Source organism: Schistocerca piceifrons, chromosome 2, assembly GCF_021461385.2.
Source record: "Schistocerca piceifrons isolate TAMUIC-IGC-003096 chromosome 2, iqSchPice1.1, whole genome shotgun sequence".
NCBI classification, from domain to species: Eukaryota; Metazoa; Arthropoda; class Insecta; order Orthoptera; family Acrididae; genus Schistocerca; species Schistocerca piceifrons.
In genome coordinates this window covers 997293631-997305834 of record NC_060139.1, presented here as the reverse complement: position 1 = coordinate 997305834, position 12204 = coordinate 997293631, and positions in this window count along the sequence as shown.

Here is a 12204-nt window from a genome sequence, read left to right as displayed (position 1 = left end):
GTCATTTCTGTTTGTCTGCAAATTTCTTTCAGTTACCTTCTGCGCTATACCGTAGCAGATCTTTCAGAGAGCAATGTTAGTTGGTAGTGACACTACATGCGAATGCTTTAAGGTTTGCACACCAGCGTATGTTAAATCGTCTCTCATGCGTTCAGTGCATTGATACTTCCAAAATAATGCTCATATTCTCCAATTGCGTACGTGGTATCAGGAACTGCTGTATCAATAGTTTATTAACACTATTACACTGTATGCAGCTACTGAAATGTGATTTTTCGTCACGTTATACTTTCAGCAAAAACGTAGCCAAAGGATTTTCTCGTCCGTTTCTTGCGTTGAATCTGGGTGTTATATCTCTATTCATGTTTCACTAGAATTTTTTTTCACTGGCACTGGAACCTATAAAAAAATGAATCAAACAATAAGACCATGAACGAGCAGCTGTCACACGTAACTTGACTGTCGATTTTTCAAATGGTGAGTAACACATACACGGTCAGTCACGTGGTGGAAGAAAGCGTGGAGAATTGCTGCTTCCCTGTTCCACGCCTCACTTCCAGCAAGCATCTTTCTGAGCTGCCTACAGTACTATTGGAGCTAGTCCGTCTTTTGCGGCTACAATAAAAGTTCAATCTGTAACAGGTGCGCCATTGTGGTTTTCGTTACAAAATGTTTCCTCCCATTGACTTCAGTCTGGAACCACGCGACCGCCACGGTCGCAGGTTCGAATCCTGCCTCGGACTTGGATGTGTGTGATGTCCTTAGGTTATTTGGGTTTAACTAGTTCTAAGTTCTAGGGGAGGTTTCACTAGTTCTAAGTTCTAGGGGACTGATGACCTCAGATGTTAAGTCCCATAGTGCTCAGAGCCATTTGAGCATTTTTGAGCCTCCCATAGCTTATCATCACATCAGTTGACTATACTTGTCCTACGTTCTACTGGGACTCTTATTCCATGTTGGAAAAGAAGAAAAAGAAAAATGTATTATGAACTGCACCACGAAGACACATCCTGTCAGTGTAAACCGCACACAAAAGATCAGTGTCAGCCACGCGTGTATGATCATTTGGGTTTTCTTTTACGATATCGAGACTGTGCCCTGCGAATTAGAAACTGGAATCTTGCACGACCGGTGACGTCAGCTGAGCCATGTCTAGCACACACATTAAGATAATTGACTTCCTGGCAATATGTGATTAAGTGGGGAGTCAGTTCCAATGCACGCATTTAAAAATTTCAAACCAAGTATGATTTCTCTTGCAGTGTAGCCGGAGCTATATCTCATGCGTCCAGACCATACATGTAGTGGATCATTTATCTTCCGAAGAGACCGTTTATTAAACTAAGAGCTCCCTTGCAATCCAGATCACTGGCGATAGTACTATTCAATTGATAAATGGCTAATTCCGTTAAGCGTCAGGAACCATACATGTTCTTTCTGTGTCATTTAATTTTATACAGTTGCAGTAGATTTTTTTCTATCGCTACAAAGCAGTATAACAATCACATGTCTGAACGGCCCAAAAATCATAACAAAACCTGCATGTGAGCAATTTATTACGAAAGATCCGCGACATCAATAAAATTCGAATGTAAATTACTCAACAAAACCACTCATCAAAACGCAATTAGCGTAAAATTCGCGCCGTATCAAGAATTATTTCCATGATATCACATACGTTCGCTTCGCCAGCTCACTTCCAAACTGTCGTCTTCCAACCAAAGCTAAACTTCGGGCTAAGCTACTAATGAATCCTCGGAATTTGCTTTTTATATATACAGGGTGTTACAAAAAGGTACGGCCAAACTTTCAGGAAACGTTCCTCACACACAAAGAAAGAAATATGTTATGTGGACATGTGTCCGGAAACGCTTACTTTCCATGTTAGAGCTCATTTTATTACTTCTCTTCAAATCACATTAGTCATGGAATGGGAACACACAGCAACAGAACATACCAGCGTGACTTCAAACACTTTGTTACAGGAAATGTTCAAAATGTCCTCCGTTAGCGAGGATACATGCATCCACCCTCTGTCGCATGGAATCCCTGATGCGCTGATGCAGCCCTGGAGAATGGCGTATTGTATCACAGCCGTCCACAATACGAGCACGAAGAGTCTCTACATTTGGTACCGGGGTTGCGTAGACAAGAGCTTTCAAATGCCCCAATAAACAAAAGTCAAGAGGGTTGAGGTCAGGAGAGCGTGGAGGCCATGGAATTAGTCCGCCTCTACCAATCCATCGGTCACCGAATCTGTTGATGAGAAGCGTACGAACACTTCGACTGAAATGTGCAGGAGCTCCATCGTGCATGAACCACATGTTGTGTCGTACTTGTAAAGGCACATGTTCTAGCAGCACAGGTAGAGTATCTCGTATGAAATCATGGCGGTGAATCGATGAAGTACAGTACATACTGACGAAACTAAAATGAGCTCCAACATGGAAATTAAGCGTTTCCGGCACATGTCCACATAACATATTTTCTTTCTTTGTGTGTGAGGAATGTTTCCTGAAAGTTTGGCCGTACCTTTTTGTAACACCCTGTATACATACGAGGGTTGGAACTTTAATAGTGGCAACAACTATTTATTTACAGCTCGTACAAAATAGAAACGTGTTTCAAAGTTATACTGATCTTCAAAGTAGTCACCAGCATCGTGTATAACCCGTTGCCAGCGATGTGGAAGTCGTAGTATACTCTTAGCAGTGCCAATTGTGTTGACAGTTCGAGCGGCGCGGTCTATTGCCCGACGAATTTGTAGCAATTCTGAAGCGAATGCCGTGAAGTGTTTCCTTCAGTTTAGAATTCGAGTTGAACTCACGAGGGCTTAAGTCAGGGGAGTGCAGTAGGTGGTATAGCACTTAGCAGCCACATCAGTCAAACAAATCGGTAATAGCTAATACTGTACGTGTTTGAGCATTGTCCTGCAGAAATTGTCTCTGTCTCCATGCTGTTCATGCATGAAAACTTTGCAAGTATGTTGCAGAGGAGGTTATGCTGAGGAATGACTGTTAAGAAAAAGTTCGATACGTTGCGGCGTTTGCGAGTTACTTAGCATTGAAGTTGGCCAGTCAGGTTTCCGCCAGCACATATTCAAGCAGCCTTTCAGAGACAATTGCTCTTCACTTGGTTTCCTCACATTTGTCACTTCCGCAATCGGCACATTTTAACTTGTAATGAACGTTTGAACAAATGGAACTCACGGACCAACAGATATCCTCACATTTGTCACTTCCGCAATCGGCACATTTTAACTCGTAATGAACGTCTGAACAAATGGAACTCACGGACCAATAGATATCGCGGCATTACCGCATTTTATCGCATGTAAGTGCTTGAATTTGCGCATGCAACTATCTGATTGGCTAATTGGAATCGTAAATTACTCGGAAACGACGTAACGTATCGAATTTTGTTCTTAGCAGCTACCCCTCAGTACAATCTCCCCTGCAACACCCTTGCAAGTTTTTCAGACTGTTTACGACAACCCTTTATACAAGTGAAATAAATGTGAATTCTCTCTCCTACCATTTTCTCTGCCTCGTGATGACTGGGTGTTGTGTGATGTCCTTAGGTTAGTTAGTTTTAAGTAGTTCTAAGTTCTAGGGGACTGATGACCATAGATGTTAAGTTCCATAGTGCTCAGAGCCATTTTTCTGTTCTACCTTTGTTTGTTGCTCATGTATGACGTCACACGCCACATATTAATTATGTCGCGGGTCAAAACCCGGGGCCGATATCGGTAGGGTCAACCCACCCCCTGTGTCAAGTACATCCATCAATATAATACCCTGTTCCAGTTTAGCATGCTGGCAGAACGACAGGTCCTACAAGAACGTTCTTGACAGTTTCAGCCCTTACGATCAAGGATGATATTTATATGTTACATAAGGGATCTGACAGTGCACGATTTGACTGGTCTGACTTATACCATACGGGTCGTACGGCCTTTATGCATTTACATGAAGAAATCACTCCACAGATTCCATATAAGATGCGAAACGGGATGGTACTAGTGCCTTCATTTCCTGTAGGTGCTACGCGTGTTGGCTGTATATTCAAAACGGTCTCATAACCACTGCCTACATAGCGGCTGCTGGTAGAAGATGTGCTACTAAAACACTCGATCACGACATCTTCAACTGCGATGCTATCACATCACACCTTCTATCAGCAATAGGCTCTACCCGAAGTCTCCCTGTTTTACTGGGGATCGATTATTTTTTCTTAGCGTTGATCCCGTCGTAGGGAGAAAATTTATTTTATTTTCAGTCTATGGGCTGATGTCATTCCTATCGTCACAGTCGTCAGTTAACGTAAGGTAGGGACGTCATGCGCGTATCTGTCGGTGAATGGTGTAAATTTTGATCTGTGCGTTAGGTGTTTCGTTCGTGTTTAGATTTCCTTGGTGAGAGCTTGGCAACTGTACTCCGATTAAAATCACTTGACAGCTGACACTACACGCGTTGGAGCTGGTTTCCTCCAATCAGAGCGCTCAATGTACGCCCGAACCGATCGGCGTTGCGCAACAGGAACAACAATTGGTCAGTTCACTTCCAATTCCTTGGCTAGCTTTCTTCCTTGATGTGTATCGATCCTGAATCATGTTTCTGGTCTTTTCATTTCGTATTTCGTCACACATGGTAACGACATGAACCACACACACACACACACACACACACACACACACACACACACAGGCACGCGCGCGTGCACCCACGCACAACGATGCTAATGAAATACACACGTTTAATACACACCAGTAACCAAACATTACTGGATACTTCCGCACAAGACGCGATTCAGCGTCACGTATATAGTTATCATAATCACAGAGATCGGCCTACATTAGGTAGGACATTGTGTGAAGCCGAATTTTTTAAGGCCGCAATTCATTGTTGCGACTGGGTCAACACAGTAATAAAAATAACTACTTCACCGAGTAGTGTGGCGAAGCGTAGTGCTTAGCGGATTGGTATAACATGTAGAAGGTCGTAGATTAGAATTTGCGCAAATGTAGCAAATTTTGTTTTACTTGTAAATATAATCAAAATAGATTTATTATTATTTTTATTCTATTAATTGGTTTAAATGTAATTTCGTTTATTTCTAATAATTCGTCGCATCGTATTGACTATTTTATTCGCTCTTTATTTTTCTACCATTCTTGTTTTCGTCTAGAAGACTGTGTCGCCTATAATCTGCAGGCAAATGCCAAAAAGGACTGCTGATCGTTTGGTGACCCAGCAGCTCGTCTAGCCAATTTCAGGTAATCAAGGAATTCGAGAAATTATAGTTTGCTTTTAGCGCTGAAATTGAATTTTTTCTATCTTGCCTTTGTTCGTCGAGGTTATCTATCACCTCCTTGAACAAATCGATCGTTCTTTTAGTTCTCCCGGAGACTATAGAGGGCCCTTTCTTCGAATACATCGCACAACACGATATTGTGATTACCTGTCACCGCGGACAACGCAGTGGCCGACGGCCTTCACTTAACGAATGGGAGCAGTTGCGTTGGCGTAGAGGTATCAGTGCTACTAGACGAGCAACACAGCACGGAAGAATATGGGATGTACGACGAACGTATCCTTTACGACAGTGTGGCGAAATTTGGCGTTAACGGGCTATGGCAGCAGACGACCGACGTGAGTGCCTTTGCTAACAGCACGAGATCACCTACAGCGAAGGCCCCCCCCCCCACCGGGGCTCGTGACCATACCGGTTGGACTCCAGACGACTGGAAAGCCTTGGCCTGGTCAGATGCATCCCAGTTCCAATTGGTAAGAGCTGATGGCAGGGTTCCAGTATGGTGCAGACCATACGGAGCCGTGGACCACGTTGTCAACAAGTCACTGTGCACGGCGGTGGTGGTTCCATAACGGTGTGGGCTGTGTTCACATGGAATGTACAGGGTCCTCTAGTCCAACTAAACCGATCACTGACTGGAAATGGTTACGTTCGGGTACTTGGACACCATTTGCTGCCATTCATGTACTTCATGTTATCACACAACTATGGAGGTTTTGGCCGCGGTGGTCTAGCGGTTCTAGTCGCTCAGTCCGGAACCGCGCGACTGCTACGGTCGCAGGTTCGAATCCTGCCTCGGGCATGGATGTGTGTGATGTCCTTAGGTTAGTTAGGTTTAAGTAGTTCTAAGTTCTAGGGGACTGATGACCACAGATGTTAAGTCCCATAGTGCTCAGAGCCATTTGAACCATGGAGGTTGTATCGATGACAATGCGTCCTGTCATCGGGCCTCAACGGTTCACGAATGTTTTGAAGAACATTCTGGACAATTCGAGAGAGATATTTGGCCACACAGATCATACGACATGACCCATCGGACATTTATGGAGCATGATCGAGTTGCCAGTTCGTGCACAAAATCCTGCGCGGCAACGCTTTGCCAATTATGGACTGCTACAGAGGCAGTATGGCTCAATATTTCTGCACGGGACTTCTAACGATTTGTCGAGTCCATGCCACGTAGAAATGCTGCACTACGACGAGCAAAAGGACAAAATTAGAGATCTGATGATATTTGTCCCCTCAGTTATAAACGAGCGGCAGCTTCAGCGGCAAGTGACAAACTGTCAAGTAATTTTAATGTGAAAATAATCCACAATTTGCCTCACGGAGCAAGGAAAAGCAACAAAAAACGACACATGCTGGCCCAGATTTCAATCGGAGAATTCGATAAAATGCGGAAAACATATTGAGATGTTTGTATTCGTGTGTCAGGGAACCGATAAAGTTACGAGGAACGTTTCTTCCAATCCCATCCACCTGTGGCTAACTCACAATCTTGTTAGCTAGCCCAAAGAACAAAAAGGGAGGAAGGATGATTAGGAAAATGGAAATTTGTGGTAAGGTCCTATGGGACCAAACTGCTGAGTTCATCGGTCCCTAAGCTTACACACTACTTAATCTAACTTAAACTAACTTACGCTAAGGACAACACACAAAAACCCATACCTGAGGGAGGACTCGAACCTCTGACGATTTAGCGCCCCAGCGAATGTGTCATTAATGAAGGAGCAGAACGATGGCGAAGAAAGTGGGCCGTTTCTTTTTTTTAATCATTCCCTCAACTGCGATTTTAGAAAGCAGTCGGAATGAACAGATGCGCATCTGAAGCGTCGATCGACCTCATGCGAGTACAGTATATTCCCACTGCGCCACAATGTTCGGTTCAAAGAGTTAGTAGTCCAGGCTGAAACCAGTAACTCACTTACAACAAATGGGAGTCACGCTAAGGAATTAGAGGCAGCTGTGTGTGACCTATCGCCCATAAAGTTTCGTCGGCGAGGTTCTGAAACACGCCGTACGTATGATAAAGAATGAACGTGGTGAGTTGGAGGGGACAGGTGGAGACGCTTCCATAAAAAGGGAAACTGTAGGCGCTAGACTACAGGGGATCGCTTTTCCATTAGGCAGTTCGCCTTTCATCTCGGTTCCGAACTGCGTCTGTTGGCACGCGACAAGAGCACCACAACAGCAGTCCTCCTGCGGGTGTCTTTAGCGACGCGTAATGTTTTTCCTACTTTGAAACCCATAAGAGAGAGTGTTATTTTAAGCGGTGGAAGGGACGGGCAGGAAGCGGCACCGCAGTCTTCTTTAATGGAACGGGACTTGTAACATCTCTGCGGCCGGTGTTTATACCGCCTACACGTAAGCCACAGCGCACACAAGGGAGGCAGAAAGGGCTGCAGTGTTAACGTGTGGCGGCAAACAGGTGACGTTCAATAACATTTCGTTTTTTTTTTTTAGATGATCCGGACGCTCACATCATTAGAGCATAACTTCGCCAGATAACACACAGGGATGAACGGAAAAATGAAAACACTGCAAGAAATGCGTGTCTCAACATAAATGAAAATTCTAGCCAAATCTTTAGGTACCGCTGTTGTATTCGACCAACGAACGGCACCTGTTCAATGTTCTCAGTATGTTGCAAGTGTTAGTCCTAATCAGAACAGTGTTCTGTAGCTATGAGTGCACTATGTCCGGACTGATTGAATTCGTAAGTGGGCAAATGGTTGGTTCATGTATGGTAGATACTTCCGTAATCAAGCTTGACGAAGTGTTTGGCATTTCAAGAGGCACCACATCGAAGATTTGTACCGCATTCAGAAACATCACCTGCCAAATCACAACGCGCACCAAACTGTGTATTGAGTGAGCGTGACAGACGGTCATTGGAGAGGATTGCGACGAAAAATAAGACGACAGCAGCAAAAGTCACTGCTGAACTGGATGTTGCACTCGTGAACCTTCTCAGCATAAAAACAACACCAAGGATCTTCATAAGCTGGAAGTAGTTGGGAAAACCGGAATTCCAAAACCACTCATCAGAGATGCAAACTCGCTCACCAGAAAAACGTGGTGCCAAAGCCATAAAACATGGACTACGGAGTAATGGAATAATGTCATTTGGTCGAACAAGCCTTGTTTCACACTGTTTCCAACTACTGGCCAATTATACGTCTGGCATACACATTCCCAAGCAGACTATGCAAACCGCTTGCTGCCAAGAGTGAAACATAGTGGCGATTTGCTGGTGACCTGGGCAGTCATATCGTGGTATTCCATTGGCCCGTTGGGTCCTCTGCAAGGTCACATAACTGCCAAGGTTTAGGCCATCAGAGATATCCAATGGTACAGAGTTTCTCCCTCAGTGGTGACGCTGTGCTCCAAGAAGACAAGGCCACTATTCACACAGTTTTCATCCCCCAGAACTTTCTTGTGAATCCGAGGATGAATTATTGCATCTACCCTGGCCACCATAGTCACCAGGTCACGATATTCTTGACACTTTGTGGTCTACTTTGGAGAGAAGGGTGCGTAATCGGTGTCCACCTCCATCGCCGATGCATGACATACTTAACAGAAAGAATATTAAAAGATTAAGATTCTCTTGGAAACGATACAAGACCTGTATTTATCCATTCCAAGACGACTATCAGACGTTTTCAATACCAAAGGATTTCCTACACCCTATTATGCATGATAATGTGGTTTTGGTATTTCCATGTTTCTGTCCACATGTATTACCCAGCCCCTGAAAAAAAAAGCACAAGTTTCACTTTGCAGCACTAAAGTGGTACAGAACTGGTTCCACCCGGCCGTATCTCCCTCGACAGCTGAAGTGCGGCGAAGTGCTGTGTTCGTACCAGTCGTTTGTATGGGCTCAGCGCAGCAGTGTGGTTCGATGCGGGAGACAACAGGAAATGCCAGAAAAGAGATGTAGCGCATGGAAGTGTCCATATCACAATATGCGAGACTTGCGCGCTATCAGTTCCCGGCAGCGGTAACCACCGAGCTGCTTAGGCTGTAGGATAATTCCGTCTTGCCGTTAGTTGGAGAAGGAAGGGCCTGAACAGCCACGAGTGGTCGTTCCGTGGGGTTGTGACCGAGGAGAATTTCTCAGCACTGTGCTGTCTCGTGAGCAGGTGTTGAATTGTTAAGCTAACTTGAGAAGCACGGAACTCTAGTTCCAGCACAGCGTGGCCTGCCTTTGTTACTTGATCCGTGGATATACCGACAGAGTGGAACAATAGATGCATATGGATTTTTTTTAGTAAGCATCTTTCTTGGTCCTGTGGCGCGCTTGTGCTTAATGGTTAACCGTATTCATTTCCAAGTGAGATGTACCGGTAGCTGCGTTCTTGGCTTCTTTTACTGGCGAACTACGGCACCACTTCCCTTTCGGCGTGTATGAGTTTGACAAGTGTGTACACTCGTCAGTCAGAACATTATGACGATATCAACGGGGACGCCCGTCAGCAGCTGAAGGTATTAATATATAATTCTAATTTCGTTCTAGACGGCTGCAGGTCATCAATGGTGTATGTTCTTTAGGACATGTCCGAAAGAACAGACACAGTATCCATATAAATATATCTTCTCATCATTGGTCCGTCGCGCACCACAGAAGGCAAGGCACGGGAATTGGACAATGCCATTTTGTCACGCACGGTACACGTTAACGACGGCGGCGTGGGAAGAGTTTACAGACTTAGCCATTTCGGAAACATTTCCACCCTTGGACCGCATTACGACCTGCCAGTTCCGTCACCTGCTATCTGTGAGTGATTATTCCACATTGACCTCGAACGTAGGTGGTGGTCACATTAAAGTGGTTAGACCGTGTATATGCGGTAATTACACTACTGGCCATTAAAATTGCTGCACCAAGAAGAAAAGCAAAAGATAAACGTGTATTCACTGGACAAATATATTATACTAGAAGTGACATGTGATTACATTTTCACGCAATTTGGGTGCACAGATCCTGAGAAATCAGTACCCAGAACAACCACCGCTGGCCGTAATAACGGCCTTGATACGCCTGGGCTTGAGACAGAGCTTGGATGGCGTGTACAGGTACAGCTGCCCATGCAGCTTCAACATGATACCACAGTTCATTAAAAGTAGTGACTGGCGTATTGTGACGAGACATTTGTTCGGCCACCATTGACCAGACGTTTTCAGTTAGTGAGAGATCTGGAGAATGTGCTGGCCAGGGCAGCATTCGAACATTTTCTGTATCCAGAAAGGCCCGTACAGGACCTGCAACATGCTGTCGTGCATTATCCCACTGAAATGTAGGGTTTCGCAAGGATCGAATGAAGGGTAGAGCCACGGGTCGTAACACATCCGAAATGTAACGTCCACTGTTTAAAGAGCCGTCAATGCGAACAAGAGGTGACCGAGAAGTGTAACCAATGGCACCCCATACGAACACGCCGGGTGATACGCCAGTATGGCGATGTCGAATACACGCTTCCAATGTGCATTTACCGCGATGTCGCCAAACACGGATGCGACCATCATGATGATGTAATCAGAACCTGGATTCATCCCTAAAAAGGACGTGCACCCAGGTTCGTCGCTGAGTTCACCATCGCAGGCGCTCCTGTCTGTGATGCAGCGTCAAGGGTAACTGCAGCCGTGGTCTCGGAGCTGATAGTCCATGCCGCTGGAATCGTCGTCGAACTGTTCGTGCTGATGGTTGTTGTCTTGCAAACGTCCCCATCAGTTGACTGAAGGATCGAGACGTATCTGCACGATCCGTTACATCCATGCGGATAAGATGTCTGTCATGTCGACTGCTAGTGATACGAGGCCATTGGGATCCAGCACGGCGTTCCGTATTACCCCCCTGAACCCATCGATTCCATATTCTGCTAACAGTCATTGGATCTCGACCAACGCGAGCAGCAACGTCGCGATACGATAACTGCAATCGCGATAGGCTACAATCCCACCTTTATGATGGTCGGAAACGCGATGGTACGCATTTCTCCTCCTTACACGAGGCATCACAACAACGTTTCACCAGGCAACGCCGGTCAACTGCTGTTTGTGTATGAGAAATCGGTTGGAAACTTTCCTCATGTCAGCACGTTGTAGGTGTCGCCACCGGCGCCAACCTTGTGTGAATGCTCTGAAAAGCTAATCATTTGCATATCGCAGCATCTTCTTCCTGTCGGTTAAATTTCGCGTCTGTAGCACGTCATCTTCGTGGTGTAGCAATTTTAATGGCCAGTAGTGTAATTGCATCTGTAATTGGTGGTATTTCTGCCGTAACGAAAATTTATGTTGCGCGGATTCTTGCTGACAACAGTTCAAGAGTCTCTACACAGTGTCTCGTCTATCGAGCGCTACCCAGCGTGGCGAGGCCCGTAGTCCGGTGAGAACACTGACCCCTGGTCGGAGAGTGGTGGTATAAATTCCCACTGCTCGTGGGGGCGGTGACAGCGGTAAAGGGTCATCAGGGCTGGGCGTTGGAGTACTGGCACCGCCACGCGGAACTGCTTAGTCGAGGATACGGGCGTCACGCCGCCTTTCCACATGTCGTCCGTCGTCCAGGCTGGGCGGCACGCACTGGCTGCGGCCCCGCGCCGCCTCCCATGTGGCGACATGTGTGCTCTCCGCTCCGTGACGCCCTTATTACGGCACTCCGTGTACTTCCACGTACAGTCGCTGTCCTGTATTGTGTGTGTACACAAGTGTCCCGTTACACAGAGCAAGAAACGGGACCCGCCTACTCTATATAAAAAAAAGAGGAGGCACGGAGAGTCCCCGCTATCCTCATCCAAGAAAATGGAAGCGTAAACGCGGTAGTCTGTGTACTAACTAAAGTGGTTAACCATGCGGGGATCCAGGAGTGCTAAGTGGGTGAGCCTACTCACA